This window comes from Monodelphis domestica, chromosome 4 (assembly GCF_027887165.1).
Source record: "Monodelphis domestica isolate mMonDom1 chromosome 4, mMonDom1.pri, whole genome shotgun sequence".
NCBI classification, from domain to species: domain Eukaryota; kingdom Metazoa; phylum Chordata; class Mammalia; order Didelphimorphia; family Didelphidae; genus Monodelphis; species Monodelphis domestica.
The window spans coordinates 196127215-196155208 of record NC_077230.1 but is presented as its reverse complement, the minus strand read 5'-3'; positions in this window follow the sequence as shown (position 1 = coordinate 196155208).

Here is a 27994-nt window from a genome sequence, read left to right as displayed (position 1 = left end):
TAATGTGATCAAGTCATTATTCATTATTCACATTTACTGGGACTTAGGTATACACTTATTCAATATATACATTGTTGTCTCTCCCCTGTTAGAACATTAGCTCATTTTGAATAAATTATAAATCCAGTCCTAGCACAATATCTAACACACTAATCAATTAGCAGGCATTTTTTTAAACCCTTACCTTCTGTCTTTGTATCAATTCTAAGACAGAAGAGTGGCAAGGACTGGGCAATCAGAGCTAACTGTCTTGCCCAGGGTCATAAAGCTATGATGTGTCTGAGATTAGATTTGAACCCTGATCAATGCTCTGTTACCTAGCTGACTTAGTAATTGTTTCTTACACATTTATTTGCTACCAGTCTCTGATGCTACAAAGAGAAAAACAAGAGGTTCCTTGTCCTTGAGGAGTTTACATTCTACTTGGGTTATGAGATAAGAGGAATCATTTCAACTTTTCCATCTTTTGTGATGAATCATCAACAAACTACAGAAATGACCTTTGCTATTAAACCAATTACTTGGAAATTTTTGCTACATTCAACATATTGTTGGTTTAATTCTTGCAAAAGCTTTGTGTAATATCAGGGTAAATGAGTAATCTCTATATTTTTCTTTTGCACTTCCTACATAAGAGCTTTTCTGCTGTCCCAATCATTATCACTCTCTCCCACAACCCTCTCAAAATTATTTTGCATTTATTTTGTTTTAATGAATAGAGAATGAGCATTGGCATCAAAAAAGACCTGAGTTCTAGCCACGCTTCTGAAGCCCTGACAAACTTCTGACATATATTAGACAAGTCTGGTCCTAGGTGAGTCACTTTAGGCAACTCTCTGGGTTTATAAATTACAAAGAATGTGGCATCTCGCCTTGGTAGAGAGTTTCCTCATCTGTACTTTCCTTAGTGAAATCCCAAGTCTAGTCTCTGTCCCTCTGTCTTTTATTTTCTTATAATCTGGGTACGGGTAATTTTACCCAGTACAACGTAAGCTTCGTTTTTATCTTGTATCCCTAGAACCTAGTACGGTGTCTGATATGTAAGTATCTATCAACTGCATATTGGATTGAATTAGATTCTGAAGTGGAAAACAATCGAAATCACCACATTTGTCTCTGTTTCTATACATAACATGAGATGAGTCAGAAGCACAAATAACCTTAAATAAAGAAGTAGCAAAAATAGTTATTTGATGATTTGTATGACTCACTTTAAGCAGGATATAAACTTCTTAGTAATAACATTAAACCCTTGTTGAATGTTTTGAGGTGTTAGAGTTAGTAGTCATATGAGCTTGTATCATCCTGGTTTGCAAATCCAAGTTGTTTATTGGTCCAAGTATTTATTGGACTCCAGGCTATTACTGTGACAGATAAGCAAGGCTGCCCCCTACAAGTTGGGACTTCCGCAACCTTCATCTAGGGGATCGAACTAGTATGTGTACCTACTGATGGTTGCTTGGCTTCCTTAGTGTAACATTGTAATTAACATGAGTCACTATCTTGCTTGCGTAATGTACACACAAGGGTATCGGAAGCAAAGAGATCATTTTTAATTTCAGAAGGAACACGTAATTTCTAGCAGGATACAATATGCTAAAGATTATTTAGTTTCCAGTGAAAATAATGACTCATGGACCAATGTGGTCTATAGCAATATGTAACCGGTAACATGATAAGGAAATCTACTTGGGCCATATGCTCTTTTAAAAAGGAAGAAAAAGAACAAACCAGGCATCTATCTGAGTGACACAAAGAGTACTCGATCTTTCCCAGACAGAATCATTTACTGGATTACTAGTAAATTATTGGCATGCTATATACCACAAGAGAATATCAAAAACTTGAGTTAAAGTACTCTTTTAGATTTTTGTCTTCGCATCTTTAGAAGAGTTCCCTGAAAATGAGTTCGTATTTAGTTCATTGGATTAGATGGTTCCTGTTCTTATGAAGTATTCCCCTCCAGAGTTAGCTAATATTTGGGGCCAACTTTAACTTTTATCAAAGGAAACTACAAAAATTCTATAAGTAAAAGCCTCCACTTAAAAAAACACCTGGGAAAAAATTACTAGCAGACCAGGAAGACATGGAGATTTTTTTATTAGAGTACTTGAGACTCAATAAATAGCAGATTGGTGAAGCACTCAAAGCCAATGGACTTTTCTGTATTACTTGGTTCTTACAAATCACACTATGCATCCAGAAATCTTTGGTTTAATCAATACCCATTGCTTTTCTTACATCCATTTCCCATTCTCCTACATGCTCTCTGTTCTCCCTTGCAACAAACAGCCCCACTTTTCCAGTCTATTGAAGTCTTTCAGTTTAAGATCCCTAAACGTACTTCTTCTACACTTCAGTGCTACTCTCCTCTCCTTTTTCCCTACTACATCAGAGAAAGAGATAGACTTTCCCTCAACTCTGCTCCACTCTCCAACTATATTCATCTCTGATTCCTTAATGGATAATCCTCTTGAAATAATACACTGGCTGCTGCTGCTTTCTTACCATATTCGCTCTTTGACAGCTAGCATTTGGCTTTCTCCTCCTTTCCCATTTGACTAAAACTGCTCTTTCAAAGATGATCTTTTAATTGATAAATCTAATGGCCTTTGAAATTCTTCATATTTCCTTTGTTCATCAGCTTTTGCTATTGTTGGTTATTTCAGCAGACTGAAATGTCATTCCTTTGGTTCCTGTGAAACTCAGGTGGTACTTTTGGAATCTAAAGACCTAGATTCAAATCCTGGCTAAGCTATTTGCTATCTATATGGTATGAGGCAAGTTCCATCATCTCTCTGAGCCTCAGTTTCCTAAACCATTTCCCTACTTTCAGCTATTACTTCTAAAATGGATTTCTAAATGAATAGCTATCAAGCTTAGAATCTTTTTCCTTAGGTACCATCTCACATTTTTTTTAAATGCTATCAAACTCAGTAGAAGACAGCTTAGAAGAAGAGTGGATAAAGTCCCAAGCCTGGAATTAGGAAGACTCATTTTCCTGAGTTCAAATCTGGCCTCTGACACTTAGTAACTATGACTTTAAGAAAGTCACTTGACCCTATTTACCTTGGTTTCCTCATTTGTAAAATGAGATGGAGAAGGAAATGGAAACTCAGTTCAGTATCTTTTCAAAGAAAAAACCTCAGATAGGGTCATCAAGAATTGGACAAGAATGATACAACTAAATAATAATAGACTTAGTTTGCTTTTACTATACTTTTTTTTCTTAAAAAAATCTTTCTTGACCTCAGACACTTCCCAGCTGTGTGACCCTGGGCAAGTCACTTGACCCCCATTGCCTAGCCCTTACCACTCTTCTGCCTTGGAGCCAATACACAGTATTGATTCCAAGATGGAAGGTAAAGGTTTAAAAAAAAAATCTTTCTTGAGAGTAGAAATGCAAAAGCAAAACATATGACATCACTTATCATATGTATATACAGGTACATGAGTTGGGGTTTAGGCCTTAAAAAGTTGCTCTATAGCAAAAATGAATAATATAGAAAAAGGTATCAAGTGATAACACTTGTAAAAACCAGTGGAATTGCTTGTCAGCTCAGGAAGGAAGGAAGGAAAAAATGAATCATGTAAATATGGAAAAATCTTTAAAAATAAACAAATAGGGGGCAGCTGGGTGGTGCAGTGGATTGAGAGTCAGGCCTAGAGACAGGAGGTCCTGGGTTCAAATTTGACCTCAGACACTTCCCAGCTGTGTGACCCTGGGCAAGTCACTTAACCCCCATTGCCTAGTCCTTAACCATTCTTCTGCCTTAGAACCAATGCTTAATATTGATTCTAAGATGGAAGGTAAGGATTTTTTAAAAATAAATAAATGAATCAATAAATAAACAAATAAATAATTTTTTAGAAGGGATAGTACTTTGGAATAGGGAAGAAATAGGACATGTGGGATGTGATAGTAATGAACAAGACATCACAAACATTTTTAAGGGGAGAGGAATAGAAATTGATTGCCAAGCCATAGGATATCCATAAGTGGATATCTTTCTGACATTTCCGATTCAACAATTCCAAAGCCAAAATAATTTTCTCCGATGTCAAATCATCTCTTTATCTTGACTTCCTTGTGAAGTTTTACCCTTACCCTTGATTTTTTAGGAGAGGATTGAAGGAAGAAGATATTATATGATGAGAATTAGCAGTTGAGTAGGGAGTCAGTCATTGATATTCAGAAGCCATTGATCAAAGCCAATTTAAGCGTTAGGTGGCACTCTGTTCACTAGGCTATGCCTTATTGAATAGGAGAGATCAGGCTCTCATTGTCCTGGTTATGCAGTCTGCCCTATTGAGCAGAAATGCTGCTGGAGTACCAAGCTCCTTGTGATTCTTAGAGACAGCATGACTCTTTCTCCCCCAACTCCATCTCTCTCAGAGTGGCCATACCAACTCGTGGATTTACCCAATCAGAATCAACTCTAAGCTCCCACTTGTTGGCCTTGATCTGACTCCTCCTTGAGTTCCTTGATAATGATCATTAGTCATAGAACTTTGGCATAATGAGAGTGACTCACCACAGCACTAGGCACAACATACCTAACTGTATGCAGTGTTTTTCTCTTAGCACAGAAACAATAAAGCAATACATAACAAAACATCTACCATATGCCTATAAGCCTGCACTTTCAAGGAGCAGGCAGTTCCCAAGAGAGTTTGTCGATAATTCAAAATGCAAGAATTTTGGAAAATATTTTGGTTACTTTAGTTCTCCATAGTTCCTCTTGCATCTGTGGAGCAAGTAAGCAAAGAGATATTAAAAATACACCAGTTGCAACTGAAATTCCACCCATGCCTTCAGTAGGTCTAGTCACTAAATGAAGACTCGTATTCTGGAGCTAGGTCTACTTCCTTATGAAAGCATGGGGACAGGGACTCAGAAGCAATTACAAACTGAAACTGTCAACAGCTAGAACTCTGGTTGTTTCTTACTGTATTCTCATCATTTGTTACCAAAGTAAAAGGACTCCACAGTCAACATCAGCAAAGTAAAGCTTCCTGCCCAGTGCAAGTTTATGGTGACATCATTCTCATTGAAGGCCAGATTTATAACACCTATGTCAGGTCTTTATCTTGTGCATCACACCTCACACCTTCCTTGGATGCTGCATCTTGTAATTTCTCCCTTCATATTCATCTCTTGCTCATTACTTGGCCATTCCACTTGAAGGAAGAAGTCTAGTGAGACACTGATCACATCAGCAATCCACAAATTAACAGATCCAAGAGTTCTAGAAAGCAATCAATCAACTTTTATTAAATGCATACCACATATCAGGTATTGTGCTAGTGTCCTTTAAACAGAGAAAAATTAGGAATATAATACCAAAAAAGGAAGATTAGAATTCAGCTAATGATGATTTCCTTTACTCAAACCATCAGTCTAAAATAATGTCACTTCATGGAACAGATTTCTCTTACTTCCTCGGGTGATGCCTATAGAACTATGAGTCTGGACACCTCACCTGTATCTATGCTTATATTAATTAATATCATTATGTTTTCTCCCAATTACCGAGACTAAAAGTTATAGAGAAACAGAGTTATTAGGAATCTTAGAACCCAAATTGTCCAAGTTACTAGACCATGAAATTCTTTCAATAATGCTGACAGGAGCTTTTCCTCAAAATCCCCTGTTGAGGAGAAACATGGGTCCCTAGGGACATTCATAGATGACTGAGACAAATTCCTTGCACATTCTACTTTTCAAAAGCACTAATCATTAGGAACTCAATTCTAATACCCAGGAGATACATTGGGTTTCCAGGTCTTGCTGACTTTACCACTTCTCTCAAATCCACCTCCTGCTTTAGACCTCTATTAATTCCCCCTCTGGACTATTTAAAAAAAATATCCTTTCTATTACTTTTCTCCTCTCCAATACATTCCATACACTATTATAAAATTGCTACTAAACATATTATCCACCTATTCAAAATTTTGTTTCAATGATTTTCCATTGCTTATGTAATAAGATACAAAATTCTTAACCAGAGACTTAAACCATGTTTCCAACATTATAATTTTGATATTGAAATTCTTCTGAATTTCTGAAATGCATCTTTGGATGCAATTTTATCAGGGTGGCACCCAAATTATATAAGCCAGAACTTTATTCACAATCTCTCTCTTTTTTTTTTCTTATTCATGTTTTTCAAAAACTCTTCAGCAGAGTTCCATCCAACATAATGGAGACCTTTTTCCACATATCTTAACATTGTGGACTTTCAGTGTAGTATGTGGATTATATTCTATCTCACTAAATAGCAATACCAGATCTATGTTCACACTGCTTTGATAACATTTTCCCATCTATTTATTCTATGCAGTTCTTTGTTGGCAATAAGCTGCATCTACCACGTATCTCCTTGCCATTCTTTGAATTGACTTGAAATTCAAATTTTTCAGAGACTGTTGTGTTCTACACTTCACAACCATATATCACCACTGAAATAACATTGTTATTTTAAAACAAAAATCAAAACAAAACATGAGCTTTTGTTTCAAGGATCAGCCTAGGGTCATTCTGTTTAATTATGAGGAAGGAAACAAAAAGGAAGTGGGAGAGACAGAGACAGAGAGAAGGAAAGGAGAGAAAGAAAGAGAAAGGAAGAGAAAGGAGGGAAAGAGAAAGAGAGAGACAGAGAGAGAGGTTTCTATTACATTGTGTATTACGGGGTCTGGGTTCTGGGTCAGAGACTGGGCTTTTTTAACTGTTTATATTATAGATACATATGAATCTACACAGTATCTGTATGCATGTGTGTGTTTATACACATACATATATACTGTGTGGATTCTGGGTATATATCCACAAATATGTATATATCCACATATATTGGGTGAGCATATATTGATGAGTTTATGTGTACATTATATAGTTTGTGTATATACATAAATATATACATATATATATATATTAGATAGCTCTCTTTGGAATGATTATGGATTGCACTTAGGAGGTTTGTCACCATTTTGAGATTTTATGTAATAAACACAATGTCATTTATTGTTATGATTAAAATTATTTCAAGAGACTGATTTTGGGAAAGAATATCAATTTATTGATTAGGCTAGCATTGTAACCAACAGATTGATAGGTCAGTGGCCCTCTGTAAGCTTAAAAATTAATACAATTAATACAATAATTCCAAATGTTATATTTTATAAGATTTATTAAAAATAACTAAAATTTAAAAAGCTAGAGTAAAAAAAAAGACAAAGGACATTCCGCAGAATTTCTAAGGACAAAGGAAATGTAAAAAAAAAAAAGTAGAATCTCTGACCCAGAACCCAGGCCTAGAAATACACAATATTTTCTCTAACCCAGACTCTTAAATAGAAATTAATATAGTACATAAAAATAAATTCTCATGCTATAAATACCAGCATCAAGAGGCCCTTATTCTATTACAAAATATACTCTGATCAGAATATTTTTCATCAGACAATAGAGCATACAATTTCCCATTTTATACTTTATTTGATATTTGTAACCAGAATCATTAAGCAAAATTATCTCATCCTTTAAGAGATCTTCTCTGATTAGAAACAAGTAGGTAGTATAATAAATAACCTAGGGTCAGGAAGGCCTGAGTTCAAATTCAGATCTAGACATTTATTTTTGTGTGTCACCCTCAGCAAGTTATTTAATCTCAGTCTCAGTTTCCTCAATTGTGAAATGAGAATGATAATAGAAGATAACTCCCTAGGTTTTGGGGGTGTTGTTGTTTTGTTTTTTGGTTTTTGTTTTTTTTTTTGGTGAGGATCAAATGAGATAGTTTTTGTAGCAGTCCAGCCCATGGGTATTATGGAGAGACAAGGATTGTGAATGGGCACATGGCCATTCTGCGCATGGCAATGAACTCTGTTCCCAGCTTGGCTGGAGTTAGGGCCACGAAACCTTGCTTCCCTTTGTCTCACTCACCTGAGGATAAAAGGATAAAAACTCCACCTTCACCTTGTTGTAATTTGCAATTATCCAATGGCAATACACTATGTAACTCATCTATATGTATTGAGGCATCATGTAACTTATCAATATGTATTGAGTTCATTTGCGTATCAAAGAGAATAAATTGGGAAACCATGGCCAGCTCCTTTTTCTTGGACGATCTCACAGGTTTGCTCAACACTCTTTCCACCTTTCTCTCTCCCCTCTATCTTTACCTGAGGCCTGGCCTTCGGCCAGGTGTCTCTCTCTTTCTTTTCCAATGCTAATACCTAGCATTCTGTAATTCTATTAGTCTCTCTTCATTCTCCCAGCTGAACTATATCATCCTCTGACCAGTGCAGTGTTAAATTGGGATCTCTGGATGGAATATAGCCCTTCAGTGACATCCATTGATTGGAGCATGGCTGCGGCTTCAAAATATTAATAATAATTGATTATTGACTCATTATTGACATCTCAAAGGTTGGCTCCTTCACGCCCTTCGTGGGATCCAAAACTTCTATCCCTTTTCTATTTTCCTACCATAAGGCTTCCCGCTGGATGGGAGGCTTTAGTTTTAATGTAGAGAATAGCTTCTGTGAGTAGCTTAACAGATGTTTTTACTTTCTTAATTTTTGTTATATTACTTCCAGCTTCCCATTAATTGCTTTAGGAGTTATCTGGCTTATCTTCAACAAATTTCCCATAAACTTATTTCCCACTACTACTACTTCTCTCTTATGAAATACTATTCTTAATCTTCTATTCTCATCCATAAAATTTTACCAATGAATATTTGCTAAAGTCATCCTGGCCTTGGTAGCCTTAAGATCAAGGAAATATATATATTTAACAGTTTTTTTATAAATAAAATGAATGTGGCAAGATTAGAAGGAAAGTAATGGGAATTTATAAACAGTTTCTAAGAGGTCTCATATTTAAAATAGAGAACATTGTCAAATATGTAAGAACATGGGCCATTTATCAATTGATAAATGGTCAAAAGATATGACCAGAGATTTTTCGATGAAGAAATCAAATATATAAAACTGAAATTTTGTTCTAAATAATTATTGATTAGAGAAATGCAAATCAATACAATTCTGAGATATCTCATACCTATCAGATTAGCTAAAATGATAAAAGGATAAAATGACAAATGCTGGAGGGACTGTGGAAACATAAAGACATTAAAATAATTATTGGTGGTACTATGAACTGATCTAATGATTTTGGAGAGCAATCTGGAATCATACCCAAAGAGTTATAAAACTATGTATACTAAAGTAATATCATTATTATGTCTATTTTCCAAGGTGATCAAGGAAAAAGGAAAAGAAACTATATGTTCTAAATTATTTATAGCAGTTCCTTTTGTGGTGGCAAAGAACTAGAAAACAAAGGGCTGTCCATTAGCTGGGGGATAGCTTAAGGAGTTGTGGTCTAAAATTGTGACAAAATACTATTGTGCTCTAAGAAATGACAAATAAGATGATCACACACACACACATACACACACAACCTGGAAAGATGTAAATAAAGTGATGCAAAGTAAAGTGAGCAGAACCAGGAGAATAATAACACAGTAACAGCAATAATATCTGATGATCAGCTGTGAATGACCTAATGATTATCAACAAAACAAGGATCCAGGAAAACTCTAAGGGACTCATGACAATAAAGTATAACCACTACCAAAAAAGGAACAGAAAGAGATGAATGCAGATTGAAACATATCATTTTTCATTTTATTTCCTCCATGAATTTTTCTCTAATATAAGCAGTGTATGTCTTTTTTCATAACATGACAAACTTGATAAATATGTGTTACATGATAATATATGTACAGCCTATATCATAGGGGAAAAAAAGAATGAGCCAGATTTTTTATAACTAATATGAGAATTTGTTTCTTTTAGATAAACATATTTATTATAAATTATTAAATATTTATACCAAATCATATTATTATACTATTATTATATTTCTTATTATGTTGTATGAAAATTAAAAGTTATAAAATTTTTATTGCAGAAAAGAAAAAGTTTTATTGCAATAAAGGCAATAGATTAAGAATGTTGGGAGTATGGGGAGGTGGAACTAACAACAATAACAACAACATTTACCAGACAAGGGATTTTCTAGGTTATTTTAGAGTGTTCCTTGTGGCAACTGACATCAGTTAAATTTCATTAGCAAGTGGTGATAGTTGGTGTTAATGTCTGATCTTTTTATTCATTAGCCATTTTAAAGTATCAAAAACTTATTTAAAACAGGGAGCTACGTGGTACAGTGGATAGAATGCTGGATTTGGAAATCAGGAAAACCTGAGTTTAAATTTGACTTTAGACATTGAAGCAAATCACCTAACTCTGTTTGCCTCAATTTCCTCATTTGCAAAATTAATTGGAAAAGAAAATGAAAAATCACTCCAGAATCATTACCATGTTAAACTTCAAATAAAATTACAGAGTCAGACACAAATGGAAGTTCTGAATAAGACAAACTTATTAAAATAAGTCATATAAAAGAGAATTCTTTTTGCCATTTCATATCACATATTATAATTTTCTCTTAACTCTAAACTGACATTTATTTTGACCTTTGCTCTAAGATATTAATAGTTTGATGTTGTAGTCAGTAAAGTACTTCCTGGTCAGTAGTCAGTGATTTCATGCATGTTAAGGACTAATCAATATAATTTTCTGATATAATTTGATGCTTCTCATGTCCGATGCTTCTCAATTCTTTTCTTGAAAAAAATATTTGCAAAATGAAGTCACAAGGCATTTGTGTGACCTAAAAAGCCTTTGGCTTCTTTCTTTTCTTACTTTGGATCCATATTTTCCAACAATTTTGTATATGTAAATATATCCTCCCCTTGTCCATTTTCACATCAAAATCAGAGTATCAAAATAAGTGTCAATTTAGTTTGAATGTTCCTATCAAATTCTTAGTGCAGTTTCTCTACTTCCTACCTCTACTTCTACCTCTACACTCTAACAGATCATAATCTTTAAGTCAATCAATCAAATATGCCAGCAAACATTTACTAAGTCCCTCAGGTTGGCAGAGGGGATACCATATCATTGTGGCAATCCAAAAGCCATGAACCCATGGTCTCCTATTCAAGCCTCTGTCTCTGATGGGCAACATTCTGCCTGTGCCTTCATCCCTTTGAGAGAGACATTCAGGAGACCTCAAAAGACAACTGACATTTTCTCCCTTTCCTGGACACCTAAGCAGTCAGGCATCAGCTGCCAAAACAGTGTAATCAACACTAGTGGCAATGGCAGGTAAGAGAGAAACAGTTGACTAGAGAGAGAGAGATCAGTGAAAGGAAAAGCTTCCTTGGCATTGGCCAGGCTATCCTCAGTGAAGGCAAAATGTAAAATAATTTAAAAGCAGTTCTCGTAAAGAAGCTGTTGTTTGCGAATATCCCAACAAGGCTTGACTATTAGCCTCTGAACTGATCATAATCATTATAATTCTTTATTGCTTACCATTCCCCTTTTTGTGAGGGCAGGGGAAGGAGAGGAATAAAACTGTCTATTCCATACCTGATTTATGTTTGTACTCTGGGTACCTTTTTTGCCTCTTCCTGACACCCCCATTCTTTCCAGACTAGGGGGAAGCCTGTAGATCAAAACAAAAAATGAAATTGTTTCTCAAAAGTCTCAAAAACAATTTTTTTTTCTCAAAAAGGTGGGGCTGGAATTAAAGCAGCAGGGAACTAGGTCCTCTATTGAGGACACAGGCATCCCCAGAGCAATGAGCTCAGGGCAGATTACAAAGACAGGCAAAGGGTAGAGATTGGCAAAAGACAATAAGTCCTGTGGCCTCAGCCTAGCTGTTCCTGGAGAGCTGCAGTGCTCCATGAGCTCAAACACCTCCTCCTCTAGGAGCTCTTTCTTGATTCTCTTCTCCCCTAACCACATACTTTATCTTGTCTATTATTTTTTTAATACTTACATAAAGACTCTGTTGCCTCCCCCAATAGAATGTAAACTCCTCAAGAGTAAAAAATGTTTCTTTTTTGTCATACCTAGCATAGTGCCAGGCACAAAATGGGCATCTACTAACTGGCTGGTTTTGATTGGTTAATTAAATGCTTGTTATTCATTTGAATAATCTAAAGACTGTGATCCTTAACACTCTCTGCCCCCATTTCTACCTTTTTGCTGATTATCTCTGAAGAAGCAGAAATGAGGCACTAAGGTTCTTTTCTGTGTTTTTCCTTTTTCATGGGTTGCCATGAATATCACGTGGTCGTCTTACTGCTGGTTATGCACCTTTCCATACTTTACTAACTTCGCCCTTAAAGAGCAAAAGCCTGGACTACTCAGAACCTTTGTTCTTTAAATTTTGTTTTTTCCTCATGACCCTCAATAAACGTGAGCATTTAGATATATAAAGAAAAGGCTGTATATGAAACTATTAACTTCTATTATCTACGTTTTAAATATATATGAAATTTAACATAATAGTAACAAAATTGGCCAGTTATTCGTATCATCACTGAATTTCTTTCTGTTGTCTTCCATGAATTTTTAATGTTTGATTCTTTTATCTCTTTTCTCTTTTTCTGCATTACTATCACTACCTATAAACACTGCTTGTGTCCCCAAGTAGGATTTCTCCTTTGTAACAAATAAGAGAAGACAAGTTAGAATATTGGCTTTGCCTGAAAATAAGAGTTAATTCTGTACTTCTTATTTATTACCTTTCTGCCAAGAGATGGGAAGCTTACTTTATTACTAGCCTTCTGAAGTCATAATTGGTCATAGCATTCACTAGAGTATATAAGTCTTTCAAAGTTATTTTCTTTCATATCAGCATTGTCACTATGTAAATTGTCCTCTGGGTTCTATTCATACCCCTATATCATTCCATAAAAGTCTTCTCAAGTTTCTCTGAATCCATTAGATTATTTTGTTTTAGTACAATAAGAATATGGTACTTGAGCCCCAGTTCAAGAGACATTTATTTCATGGAGGCTTCCTTGCCTCCTCACAATTATAGCTCTTCTTCCTCTGGAACTTCATAGTTTCTGTCTATCCATTTCTCATATTTTATCTTCCATTATTGTTAGTTGTATACTTCTCTTATCTCCCTTATGAGGCCATAAATTCCTGAAGGGAGCAGACTCTCTTACTTATCTGCGAATGTCTGCAATGCTATGCAGAGCAATTTGTACTTGGTTATTGCCCAGTGAAAACTTGAACTAAACTGAGTCACACAAAAAGAATCACAAGAGCATATTAGTAGGATGTCTGTCCCAATAAATCAGCATAGTCACCAATGCCTCACTGGTAAAATGTAAGGGTTAGTCCAAACTTCCTTCCATTACTAACATCCTGAAACAGTATTTCCTCTGCTTTGTGCCTTTTTATATCTCTAAATATTTTTAAGTACAAAGCCTGAGTATAACCCATACATCATTACTGTAGTTTTATAGATACAAAATTAAGGCATTGAGGTTAACAAGTTGAAAGGTCATTTAGGAGGTGATTGGGTCCTAGATGATCCATCTTGCTCATTTTTATAATATTCTATTCCTCTGCCAGACCTCAACTCAATTTGTTTTTTAAATCAACAATTCTTATTATAGTTCACCAAACTGTAAGTTAACTATCAGCAAAATAATTATATGGAGATATTGGGCAAAATAAATGAAAAATTCTAAATGAAATGCATTATACCAAAATATTAGTTGGGTCTCTCATTTACTAAAAAATATTTATTATGGAGTCAACAAAGAATGTAACAGTCTAATTTTGGCTCATAATAGATGGGAGATAGCTTTTGTTAATGTAGCCAATAACATGAATAAGAAAAAGGAAGGCAATAGACAAGTAGAACGTTTGGGGGAATTCCTTTTCATTTTGTCAGGTGATGTCTAAATATTCTTTGATTTTATAAGCTAAGATCAAGGTGAAGTTAATGCAGAGTGCGTAGTAGCCATTGGTGGTAGGTGGAAGAGAGAGACAGAAATGTGGAAGGAGAGAAAGAAGAGGGACAAGGAAAAGCAGAGGGAGATGGAGATAGAGAGGGAGAGGGAAAGGGTTTGTAAACAAAGAATCTGAAGGGTAGAAAGGACTTAGTGGGAGACTTTATCCTTCCAGAAATGATCATAGCAAAGGGTATTCCTTTTGTTTCTTCTTTATTACGAAGCACTTCAATGGCTTTAAGTGATTTTTTTTTTAACAGCAACACTTTAATCCCATTTCCTCTTGTTCTAACCTCAATACAGATAAAAGGCAGCCTGTCTCTCTCCTCGGGGTAATATATGTATAATATATTCTTAGACTTGAAGATAGTTATGAAGTGAAGACAAAACTGCCTTTTCTCTACGCAAATATAATCAAAATATTTTTAAACTTTCTTAGTAGATTCTAATTTTTTCAGCCTTTCCCACCAATCTTTTCATTAGTACTTTTTGCGCTTTTTCATTGCCCCAAACCCAGTTTGGAAATGGGAGTAAGGTGATCTGATTCTGAATCTGGACTCTCTGATGCTTCCTAAATGTGTGACTATAAGCAGGTCTGCTCTCTGAGCCTTTTAATTTGATTATCTATAAAATGGGGAGAATAGTGACTATAATATCTATCTCACAGAGTTGTTGCTAGAATCCAGTGTGACAAAGTAAATGATCTTCTTTCCAAAGCTTAAAGCCCAATATGTCTGCTATCGTCATTGTTGCTATTAATAATAGTAATAATAATAAACTATGAAATTTTGGAACTATACTAAGATCTTTCAGACATTCTAAAAAATGAATACCAATAGCAAGTTCTCTTTCTTATCATAAGGAAAGCAGAGCTCTTTAAGTGACTCACTTTCCCTCTCTGGGCCCAAGTTCCTTGATCTGAAAAACGAAGGGATTTGAGTAGAAGATCACTACCATTCCTTATAAGTCTAACATTCTACAATTTTAGGATTCCCTGAAATTAAAAAAGAAAAAAAAACTATATTTTTCAATGTCAGTGAAAGAATATTGGGAAATGTGAAAGCATCTTAGCATATGAATACTAAGTTACAAATACACTATGATGAAAACAAAAATATAGGAAGATGACACACTATGCATTTTAAAATAAATATGCTCTGTGGTTCCTAAACCTGAATTCTAAACAAGTTTTATGAGTATTGATTTGCTACAAAAAGAACATCATGACTTTCACAACAAAAAGTTTTCCTGTGGCTCTTTCTCCGCAAGTAATATTCTTCTTCAGTGCTCATAACCGTAGTAAATCAACCCCATTCTTACTTTTTTCAAACTTGATTATGTGGTTTCCTCCACAGACGAGACTCTCCATTTCAAACAAAAGGACTCTTTCCAAATAAACATAATAAAATTACTAACATTATGGGACATTATGGCAAAGTGTATTTGAAATTTATTGAACATTGAAAAAATAATGATTGAAACACTTTTCCAAAGGACAAAGTATTAGATGAAGTCAGAAGAACTGAATTTAAGTTCTGGCTCGAAACCTTATAAATATAGTTGCATTACCTTGATCAGTTCTCTTAATTTCCCTTAACCTGTTTCTAAATCTATAACATGAATACAGAGGTACATACATACCCTACCTGCATCACAGGATTGTTGTGAGGAAATAGTAATGACAGAGACATCATCAACATAGACCTGGTCCTAGATTTGTCTCTTTTCATACTGTAATAATTGAAATTCTCAAGAGTCAGTATTTCATAACTTCATATTAATTTATTAATTGATTGGTTATGATATCCTAAACTGGTCAGCTAACTCTCTCCACAATCTAAATGGGCGCAAAAGAGCCCAAATTCCTCTTGAGCATATTCACCTGTTGTGAGCTCACTACTCAGTGTCTCCCCTCAACATCTCAAGATATCTCTGATAGATAAATATGCATTTGAGAAGGTAGGCTTAGAGATCTCAGTTCCACCCTCCAACACATTCATTATTCATCACAAGAAGAGGTGAATCTTTTTCCATACAAGGAAAACAATAACATAATTAGCCACAAGGACTCCAACATGGCAGCTAGAGTTTGCTGACATCCCTTAATATATCAAATGGTTCTGGGGTTCACCAATATTAGGCAGTCCTGCCCTTAATCCTTTTATCCTTAACAATGAAGAAAGATTCTACCCATTTTCATAGCCTAAGGGAAGAAAATCAGTGTAGCCTCAGCTTAAAATCAGATTTTTTCATCCTGACCCTGTAACAGTTAAAATTTAGGGAGATGGGGAGACTGAGGCAGGTAGAAATTAGTTTCTCTCTGCAAGGAGTATTATATTTTTTAGAGGTTTATTAGAGGTTAAAGATTAAAGAATATACAAGTAAGAAACATGTGCCTAGGCCAGAGGCCTAGACAAAATAACCTCACATCACGGAAGAGACGCATCTGCTCCAAAACGGAAGTCCAAAAGAGAGACTGAAAAAACCTTTGCCACCAGCTTAAATCCTTCCTCGATCTCACCCACCTCAGAATTCCCGTGAAATTACAAAGCATTTTGGGGAAGTGGAGCAAAGGCTTGTGGGGATTGTAGTCCTGTATTCAAGTCTAATTTTTACATTTGATCATTTGCAAAAAAAATAATTTTTTTCCCAAAGGATCATGAAAATATAATCAATTTAAAGATCACAATAATTTGAGGATAAGAGAAAAAAAAGAACAAAGCCAATAATTGCTGAAACACATTGACAAAAAGCCAGTTAGGGGGCAGTCCCCTTTGGCATGAAAGTATACATACAAATAAATGTTCAATCAACCACACCCAAAGTTCAATTTTGTGCAACTTTTGGTCTGGAGGCTTCTTCATGGTGGCTTCTCCAACAGTTCATTTCTGGATTCAGAGAGGTAGCATCTTCTTTACCTAAAATTCTTCTCAAAAAGGAATTTAAACTTTGCAATTTAAATAATGATATTTTTTACATTCCCTCCATTAAGAGGGTGATTAAAAAAAAAAAACAGGATCACTTAGGGAAGCATGGCTGAGGTATGAGGTATATGAATCAATTGGCAAGAGAAAGAAAAAAAAAACATCAGAAAAATCCAAATAAAAAAAGAAAAATTTCTGGATGAAAATATAGACTATCAAAGTCTTATGTGTAAAAATTCCAAGTAAAAGAAAAATAAATCTATAACAGGTCCTTGAATCAGGGCCCAATTAAAATGATCTAAGCAATGATGCATTTACCCAGTCAGTAGCCAGGACTACAGAAAGTTACCACACTATGAGAGGCAGAAAAGGGGACCAGAGTATATAAGCCAAGGTTCCGGGAGCCAAGTTTGAGGTACTTGGTAGAATGTGGAACAAGGAAGACCTGCTTTTAACACATGTTAAACAGCCGCAATCTCGAACCCCAAACACGTTCAAGTCCTCTTTGTCTAGGCTCAAAGTGATGTCAATTTCTCCAGGATTGGTTGGTCTCTTTGACCTTATGCTCTATTGGCACTATGCAGTGGCTCTTTTGTGTATATCTTGTCCTAGAATCAGACAGAATCATTAAGCAAAGTCCCATAATTTATTTAAATAATTAGTGGCATAATTTTTATAGTCACAAGCTTTTTAGGGCATGCATTAGCAAATGTATTTCAAACTTGTAGCACTGAAAAGTCAAAAAGTTAAAGAAAATCTTAATACTGGTGACGTGCTTCAAATATAAAAAGGAGAGAAAAAATAATTAAAAAAAACTGAAAAAGTATATTGCACATGCAAGAAAAATATAATAAAAAAAGCTTTAAAAAAATTCAAAAATATAGCTTATAATCATTGACACTGTGTCAGCTAAGAAAATATAAAATGCAAGGCTTTCTCACAAAAAATGAGATCCATTTCCTCTTAATATCTGGCCATGCTCCACTGTGAGTAGAAGGCAAATGAATTGAACAAGGTTAACAATTTTTCATTTTTAAAAATACAGTAGTACAAATATGTAGTTACCAAAATCCCCAAAATTCTCAATGGCCCAATTAATTACAATAGCAAACAAACACACTTTCACATTTCACATAAGTTGCTGTATGGCATTTTTAAAACCTATGAATTGATGGACATTTGTCACAATTTTTACAAACATAGCAATCTTTCAACCTTGGTGAATAAAACATATTTTTTAAACAAAATAAAACTCATCTTGGGTTAAGAGCATAATCAAGAAATCTATATATCATTCTGGTGCAAGTAAAATAGTGAGCTGAAGAGTATAAATAAAGGGGTGCTCTTTTTTCTTGGAGGCTTATAGGGATACAAATGCCCTGAGATTAACTGCCCAACTTCCATTCACATATTTAGAAATGTGGGAAGGTTGGGGGTTATAAAATGTATTTCACTTCAGCTACTAGGCCTTACCTCATGGTAGGGGCAGGCAAAAATAACCAGATTGTTTAAAAAAATTACAAAAATCATATTTAAAAAAACCCTTAAAATCATTTGAAATATTTAGCACATTAAATTTTCCAAAGGTTGTTAATACAATTATAACCAGTTCTGAAGTCCATCTATCCTCGGCAAAATAGAAAAAGCTGTTTTTTCATATATGGGCTTATTCACAATAATATTTGTTCAACACAGTTATAGGGGAAAAACAACAGAATTTCAAAACTCAGTACATTCAAAATAAATTCAATCAACCTTCAGTTCAAGCAGAATAATATTGAATCCAGTAATATATGAACTTAAAATCACAAAGTTAAACCATAACAAAAAATGCAATAGAATACAGAGATTTTTTATAAACCATTGGAGTCTGAAATGCCTTAGAATATAGCCTTTAGTCTCTTCAAAGTTCCTTGGGGTTTTTTTTGTTTGTTTTTAATTATCCATTTAAATGTCTATTGTCCAAAGGCAGAGTGGTAAGGGCTAGGCAATGGGTTTCAAGGGACATGTCCAGGGCCCCATAGCTGGGAAATATCTGAGGCCAGATTTTAACCCAGGACCATGCTCTCAGTGCCCTGAACCACCCATTTGCAAATTCAAAGTTGAATCTTTGGGCTGAATCTTTCTTCTGGCATGCAGGTGAAATCAATGAAATTACCAGAACAGTCAAAAGGTATCCTTTTAAACAGCCCATTGCTATTAAGTTTGTTTGAAAAATCTGTTTCTTCTCCTCTCCCTTTTCTCTCTCCCCTTCTCTGATACCTCCTCCTGCCCCAGGTCAATACACCCGTCCACTCGGAGGCTTAGCCTAAGGGAAAATTACCTGGTCTCCTTTCCCTCTCATCTCTCCCCTCCACCCACGTGACCAATACTGTTACCAGCTGGTCGCAATGAGTCCTCAGCAATCTGCTCCAAGGATCTGGGTGATGAGCCGGCTGGGGTCACGCTCCTGGGTCTGGGGCTGGGGTGATGAGCCGTCTGGGTCTGAGGCCAGATGGGTGAGAGACAGACTGCCGGGGTGCATCGGGCCGGGAGCTGGAGCGCAGCTCGGGCACCAGGTGAGAGGCCAGGAGCAGAAGCAGGAGCCAGAGAGGGCCACAGGCAGGAGCTAATCAAGATGGTTTTCTAAAGAGCATCTCGGAGAACCGTGGCTTTAAAAAAATCATTATCTAGGCTAAAAAATTTGAGATGTTCTCATCCAATCTAGTGGTCACCAAAACTGTAAAGATTAAAATTAGGGAATATGGGGAGACTGAGGCAGGTAGAAATTAGTTTCTCTCTGCAAGGAGTATTATATTTTTTAGAGGTTTATTAGAGGTTAAAGATTAAAGAATATACAAGTAAGAAACATGTGCCTAGGCCAGAGGCCTAGACAAAATAACCTCACATCATGGAAGAGACGCATCTGTTCCAAAACGGAAGTCCAAAAGAGAGACTGAAAAAACCTTTGCCACCAGCTTAAATCCTTCCTCGATCTCACCCACCTCAGAATTCCCGTGAAATTACAAAGCATTTTGGGGAAGTGGAGCAAAGGCTTGTGGGGATTGTAGTCCTGTATTCAAGTCTATTTTTTACTACCCTGAAGGGACAGGGATTTCACAATATTAATTTTCCAAAATACTCAAAATATTCCTTTGACAGTGAAAAAAGTGAATAAGAAAGAGGTTATGGTATTTGCCCAAAGAAACATTATGAATATGAAAAAAGACAAACCTAAAACTAAGGCAATCAATGAACTCTCTATTATTAGTAAAACTCATGCTGATATAGTGTTTTAAAATTTATAAAATGCTTTTGTCACAGTAGATAATGCAAGCATTATTCTCCTCACTTTACATGTTGGGAAACATATATAAACTATTGTACATGATCTCTGGACTGTATAATTTAAGATGATTAAATGGGTGTGCCTCTCTTCTCTGCCCTCTCTCTAAAAAGTGGGGCCCACGTGGAGGATAGGAACAGGACAGAAATCAAGTGGAAAGAGGTGGGTTTTTGTTCAGGCAACTCAAGAGAGATATCTTATATTTGTAGCTGAAGACCTTAGAGGTCACTGAATCCAATCCTTTTCATTTTACAGATGAGGAAAACTAACTCTTACAGAGGTAACTTACCCAACACTAGGTAGCAGGAGCTAAAATCAGAACGTAAATCCAAGGCTCCTCACTCCCAATCCAGGTCTCTTTCCAATGCACCACAGAAGGAGAAAAAGATTAAAATGACACTAGTGAAATTTCAGTTGAGTTGAGTCAGATAGAGCAGTTGAGTCTCCGAAAGAAAGGATAAAGTATGAAAAGGAATGAATGCAGGATTTCAGTAATTAGAGAGATTTTGCAATTGTAAATTGGTAAGAGAAAATCTTATAACAGATATATTAGACTGGTTGGTTGTCAGGTTGGGTATGAGGCTAGAAGATCTTAGACCAATAAGAAGAAAACTAGGAATTTGTCAAAAAAAAAACTGGACTGAGAAAGACAGATTTTGGAAGATTATGGGAAATGAATAGTTAGAGTAGAGGACTATCTGAGAAATTGGTGGACTGTCCTTCCAAATCCAGCAAAATGGTGGACTTCATTTGGGAAAAAGAGCAATGGTAACTACACATGGGACCTTCAGTTATTGACTACCTAAATCAATAGAAAGTGAGATTTAAATGCCTGCACAGAAAAACTATATCCTAACTGTGTGATCCTGACTCAGCTTACTGCTTTGAAAGTTGATTTCTTGGGATCCAACCAGAAGTGATTACTTATTTAGATGATAGAGAAAGCTTGCAAAAGATAGAAACTCATCCCTTGGGCTGGACTCCTTCTATGTCCCTGTGGAGTTAAGGCAATACAAACAAGGAAAGATTGCACCAACAGCAGCTCATTCACATTTTTATGTTTCCATAAACAAGGATGACAGAGAAAAGGATGAGCTGCTGAGATTTTTCCATTTTATCCCGTGAACTTTTTACTCTGGAAACCATCACCAGGGTCTCAGGACTGGCCATCTGAGATTGTTTTACAAGGAATGAAGTTCAACTGGCACTTAATTATTGTTGACAGTGCAAATGCACACTGCAAGGCCAAAGACAAACTTTACCCAGAGACCCAACTCCAAAATCATACCTGTTTCTATACCAGCTTTAAGTCATAAAAAAAAAAAGACTTCATGGCAAAGTTTTTGTGTTTACTTTTTGGGTGCAGACTATAATTAGCAATCCTTACAACCAATTAAAAGTTATTTTTCAAAAGAAAAAACAAGGAAACCAAATAAAATAATCCTGTTTCCCTATTCAGCCAGGATTCTGTCAATATTTACTGTTTGTATTGACCACATTGGGTAAAATATTTGATTTCCTATTTCATTTCCCCAATCTGTGACTTGAAATCATAGGTCCTTGACATACTGATGTAATTCATGAGTCATTTAGAATAGATGCAGTTAATTCTGTGACCTTTGCTACTGAAACTTACTGCAAATGCTTCTTAGGCAATGTTTCAATATCACTCTATTTAGTAGGCACAATATAATCTTCATAATCACTGAGAAAGAGATTGTTAACAAAATAGAAAGCATTATCTTTCCCTTGTCTAAAACCATTGTGCATCAATATTTGGAAAACTGTGTCTACTTCTTTATGGCCTATGCACCTCGAAAAAGATATTATGTAACTAAATAAGGCTTAGAAAGAGTGCATAAAATAATTGCATAGATTATAGTGAACTGCCATATTTTGATTGAAATTAGATTAAAATGCCTGGAATTCTATAGTCTAGCAAAACAAATTAAGAGGAGAAAAAGCAAAACCTATAAAAATTATGCAGGGTATGAAGAAGATGAATACAAATGGACCCACAAAATCTCAGAGCAGGGGAACCAGTATGTGTCATTTCATCTCTTTGCCTCTGTACTTATTGTCCCTTATATTTCCCCTCATCTTAACTTCCATGAGAACTTTCCAGGTTTCTCCAACTGTTAGAAACTTATCTTCTCTACAATTACCTTTATTTAATCTGAGAATGTTTATATTTACTTGTGTATGTATATGTTCTCCTCCTACCCCATCCCAGTGGAATATAAGCTCCTTTAGGGCAGGGGATAGTTTAGCATTTATTTGTGTATTTGTGTTCCCACTATGTAGAACAGTGTATTTCACATAGTAGACAGAAAAAAAAATGCCAAAAGGAAAGAGGGAGAGAAGGAAAGAGGGAGAGAAGGAAGGAAGGAAGGAAGGAAGGAAGGAAGGAAGGAAGGAAGGAAGGAAGGAAGGAAGGAAGGAAGGAAGGAAGGAAGGAAGGAAGGAAGGAAGGAAGGAAGGAAGGAAGGAAGGAAGGAAGGAAGGAAGGAAGGAAGGAAGGAAGGAAGGAAGGAAGGAAGGGAGAGCTCTACTATAAGGACATTTTATATATGAGGAAATTGAGATTAAGAGCAGTTACATGACAGTCCAAAGGTCCCACAACTGGTCATTATTATTATTCTAGGCAATAAACTCATCTTCACATAACCTAAGATCATTTGGGGGTTGTTTTTTGCTTGCTTTGCAATTTGACCACATCCTCATATATGGGGTGTGCAATCCAATAAGAAAAAAAAAAGTCTTAGAAATCTTTTCACAAAAACTCTTTTCTAACTATACAATTCCAATCCTCCCAAGGTCTTGATTTTTTTTTTCTGGTTAATTTTCTCAAACAAAATGTAGGACTCAACATTTATCCCTAGTAAATTTCATAGTAATTAAATTTAGATCACTTTTAATCTTTTGAGTCAATCCAGTTCAAGGTCTTTTTTTTCACCCCTTAAATCCATGCCTTTGGTCTTAGAATCAGTACTGTGTATTGATTCCAAGGCAGAAGAGTGGTAAGGGCTAGCCAATGGGAGTTAAGAGAAGTGCCCAGTGTCATACTGTTAGGAAGTTTCTGAGGCCAGACTTGAACACAGGAAGTTAAATAGCATAAGACAACTGTTCCAGGTACTAGGAATTCAAAGACAAACACAAAACAATCAGATCCCTGCCTTCAAGAAGCTTGTGTTCTACTGGAGAGATACATTGCATATGTTAGAATTTAAAAAATCTCTGGAGACTGTAGATTAATTCATAATTATTTATTAGATAATGAAAGCAAGTTGGGCAGAAAAGAATAGAGTCCCATGGCTGTGCCTAAGTAATCTGATTTGTGACTCACCTTGTGTCTCCATTCCTTAGGCAAGAGAGACAATGTACCAGCTGCCCAGCCAGGAAGTCAAGTCAGCTGCTTCCTAGGCCAGAGACCATGCTGGAGCAACCCCATCAGACAAGTCCCCAGACAGAGAGACTTGAGGCTTCCTAGATCCATAACTTGTCACCCTGTGACATCACTCCTTCTAGGTCACCCTAATGGGCAGCCTTGACCTCAATCTGTGCCAGAAGCCAGCCTTCTGGATGGTAGAAGTCCTGTGGGAAAAGAGGCAAGAGTCTTTCTGGATACCAGAGAGCCACCTCTGGCATCCTCCCATAGTATGCATGCACATCTGATCAAAAGCAGGTGGTTGAGACCAAAATGGATTTTCAGAATTTTCCTTTTTTTAAAAGAAATGAGGGGTACAATTTACATTTAATTCACGGATACATAAACTGATACAGGATAATTTGAGAGTAAAGAAATTACGATCATTGGGGAATGCATGGTCCAATTGGACTAAACAGAATGCATAAAGGGAAGTTATATAAAAAAATGGAAGGAGAGAATGGAATTATGGAGGACCTCGACTATCAGGCTGAGGTGTTTATATCTTATGCTATATAAATGCTAGAAATTATTATTGTTAAAATTATTTCTAACAATAACTATTATTGTTCCACTTTCAAGTCTAAACTCCCAGGGGACTGGTCTGAGACAAGCACAGCCTAGAGCAACATTGGAAGAGAATAATCTGGTTGAAATGGGGCAGGAGCAATGCAAAGGAGGATAATCTCAGAATGACCTCCATACTTCTGGTATGGGGCCTTCAGTAATGTATCTAGAGATGATGTGGTTGCTTTCTATGTGGTGCCCTCCATCCCAGGGAAATTAGAGAGAAAATAGCCTGTTTTCAGTAAGAACAAATGTATTCTGAGAACTATCCATTTAAGATGCTGGCTGCAGGTTGTCTTCCAGGGCCATGTAGCTATATTGTCCCTAGGTCTTTCAACTTGGTTATTTAATTCTCCAATCTTTAGAGGATATTCTCAGAATCCAGTTTATTTTCAAGGCAGTCAAAAGGGACTGAATTTTGGAGAGGGAGATTTTTCCCCATGTTGGAAAATAACCAATTGGGAAGAATTAAGTAGTTCTCAGCCTTTGCTGGGGCAGAATTTTTTTTTTAATTGCTAATGGTACCCCTAGTCTCCTAGAAGAAGGCCCTCCAGAGTTATATTTGTGTATGAATGAGGAAAGAATTGTTTGGTTTCAAATCACTTCTTGGAAAATAACAATGAGGTAGAGCCCTAGAACTTCAGTTAACAATCAATAAGTATTTATTAAAGATTTACTATATGCCAAACACTGGGGTAGGCCCTAGAAATAGAAAGGCAGAAACATCTTCCCTGCCCTTAAGGAGTTCAGTATCCATTAGGAGGGACGCTATGCAGATAGCTATCTATGTACAAAGAAGAGGAAACAGGGAGGCTACAGGAAGCCAGAGAAGCCTGGAGGCTAAGAAGAGAAGAGGGAGAGGCATGGGAAATGCCAGGGGTCAAGAAATGAGGTGTCTTGGGGGGGGGGGAACAGCAAGGAAGCCAGGATCATGAGATGGTAGAATGGGTAGAGAGGAATCAAGTTTAAAAAGACTGGCAAGGTAGGAAGGAGCAAGGATTTTACATTTAATGCTAGAGATAATAGGGAATAATTGTAATTTTTTAAATAGAGGGATTATGTGGTTAGTCTTGAGCTTTAGAAATATTACTCTGGCAGCTGCCTGGAGTGGAGAGGGACTTTAGGCAGAGAGATCAACCAGCAAGCTATTTCCATCGTCCAGGGATGAGATGATGGAGGTCTGTTCCAAGATGGTGATAGTGTTAGGAAAGAAGGGGGATAATAAGAGAAATTTTGTGATGGTAGAATTGACAGTTTGACAATGGACCAGAGGATTGGGGTAGAGAGAGAATAAGGAGCTGAGATGGGCTCCTAGGTTGAGTCTAATTATCTAATTTAACAACTGTGCTGAAGGAACAATTTGTTTTTGTTTTTAAAGTGGCATTATGAGAGGCAATCTAGATTTTTGCAACAGAGATTTTTTGGTGATTCTATGGTTCTTGAGGGAAGTATTTGAAAGAAGAATTCTCCCCAGGTGGCCAGAGACATTTCTGGAATTGGGGATGAGGCCAGTGTACCAATTTTATTCCAGTTCATTTGCTGAGGACAGGTAGGCATCTTGTGTAGGTTTAACGTTTTCATGTTCACCTTCTGTGACCAGTGACTGAAATTTTCAGTTAAGGGATCCCTGAAGACTCCTGATGGATTTTGACACCATCCTCAAGTCCAGTGTAATAGATGCTCTTTAATAGGATATTTAAGGTAGCAGAGAAAGGGTGGAGCAATGACTCCAGGAAATAGGTTATTGGGAAAACTAGGATTCTCACTCCTTCACCCCACTCCACTTCCTGTCTCTCTCTGTCTCAGTTGATCCTAACAGTTCTTCCCCATGTGGTTGAGTTCTTAGAAATTTCAAAAGACTACTCTCACACTATAGCTCTTTCTGAAAGGGGTTTATTCTTAAAGAAGAAAAGTTAAGGCTGGTGGGAGAAGGAAAAGGGGGAATTTATGGTCTCCCTAGTCTACTATGAAATTCAATACAAGTAAAGTTGATTTGTCTCTGATTGGATAACTGAAAAGGATCTTCAGAATTATGCTCCAATCTTTTCAATATAAGTCACTAGCAGTTGTCTGCTAGCTCCTTCTCCAAAGTTCAAGAGAGAAGTGACCAGTTTCAGATGCTTTCTTAACTGTCTCCCCCTGACCAGATTCCTCTTTGGAATCTTCCTTCCTTCTCTCCTTGACTGGCAGTTCCTTCAAGCTACCATTTCCTTGCATTTGCTTGCCAATCTCACTGATGTTGTAATCTAGTTGTAACATGTTTCCCATTAGATCTTTTTCTAGGCTCTAACTGCCAGGAGTTAACAGTTAGAAAATGGTTGTAGTCCCCACAAGCTTTGCTTCTAGCTAGATAGGATCCAAGATGACTAAGCTGAGAACCCTAGTACAGCCTCCCTTTTACAATAGACTCTGTCTCAGGTTTTGTAACTGACCAGAGTGGCAGTTGGTAACTGACTAGTTCTCCCCTTCCCCCCCACCAGTAATCAAGATGTTTTTGATCCTGTGTGAAAACTGCTAGGCAGAGTCAGTGACAAAGGCTGCTCTCCTCAGGCATTGTAATTGACAACTTCACAAGTGACAGTTGATAACAGTTGGTGACAGTGAGTCACTAAAGGTTTTTATTTTTAAATAAATAGGGTTCTTTTAAATCTGGGGTGCCAACTGTAGTTAAAAAAGATAAAGCTGGAAGTTTTGTACCCTGAGGACAGCTTGGACTTTTGGTATGGAGAGGGGGAGAGAACCCCCTTATCAAAGTGGGGTTCAGGGGAAACAGCAGATGTAACGAGTTGGTTCAGAGAGAGGAGAGGGGGTTTGAAGACTTCCCCCTTCTGCCTTCCCTCCTTAGCTAAAGCTGCTCTCCCCAATTTGCTCTTGTCCCTCTTGCCCCCCCCCACTACTGAGACCAAAAGGTCTCCCCTTGATCCATTCACTCACATTCAGCTTGGAGAACAGATAACTTTTAATGTTAACTCAATCAGGTAATACAAAAGGAATAATGGGCAGAGAAGAATGGGAAAAGGAAAGTGGGGAGAAGGGGTCCCTGTCTCTATCTAAACCCTTTCCCCTCCCTCCTTGAGTTTGGGGGGAACTCAGGCTTTGGCAGCCTGAGCCTCCTGAGAGAAAGTCAGATTGACTCACTCCTGGGCAACAGGAGCTGAGGCAAAGTCTGCTCAGGTTTCTCTTCAGAAAGTCCCTTCAATTGGGAAGTGTTGAGGGGAAAGATTTCCAGTCACCAGCAGGAAAAATGGGTAACCCTCAGGAGAAAGTCTTTTTTCCCCAACTTCCCTCTTTGGTTTCTCAAGACTGAGAGACCCTCACTGTTCTCCAAGGCAGAGTCTCCCCCTCCTCTCCAATTCACTCTTGGGGCCCCTCCCCCATTGAGGTGATCAATTTCACATACTCTTCATCCTGGCACTTTTTCTCTAGTGCCAGCCTGTCACACACTCTTTAAGTTTTGCCAAGTTCTTTACCTTATCTCATTTGATTTTCAAAAGACTTATGTAAGGCAGGTGCTAATATCACTCCTATTTGACAAATGAGGAAACTGAGATAGACAGAGGTTAAATGACTTGTCCAAGGTCACAGAGTTGGTGTCTTGAGTTGGGATTTGAACATGAGTCTTCCTGACTCTAGATCCAGCCCTCTGTTCATTGTGACACCTAACTATGTAGCCAGGATGTATCAAAAGCAGGACTTGTGCCCAGGTCACCCTGGTTTCAAGGTCAACTCTTTGTTTATGATGGTATGTCACCTCTCAATGAGGTGATGAAGAGAAAGCATATAACTTTCTTTTTAGTTTGCATTTAGGATGTAGCACAATTCCTGGCAATTAGTAAATTCTCATTCTTTA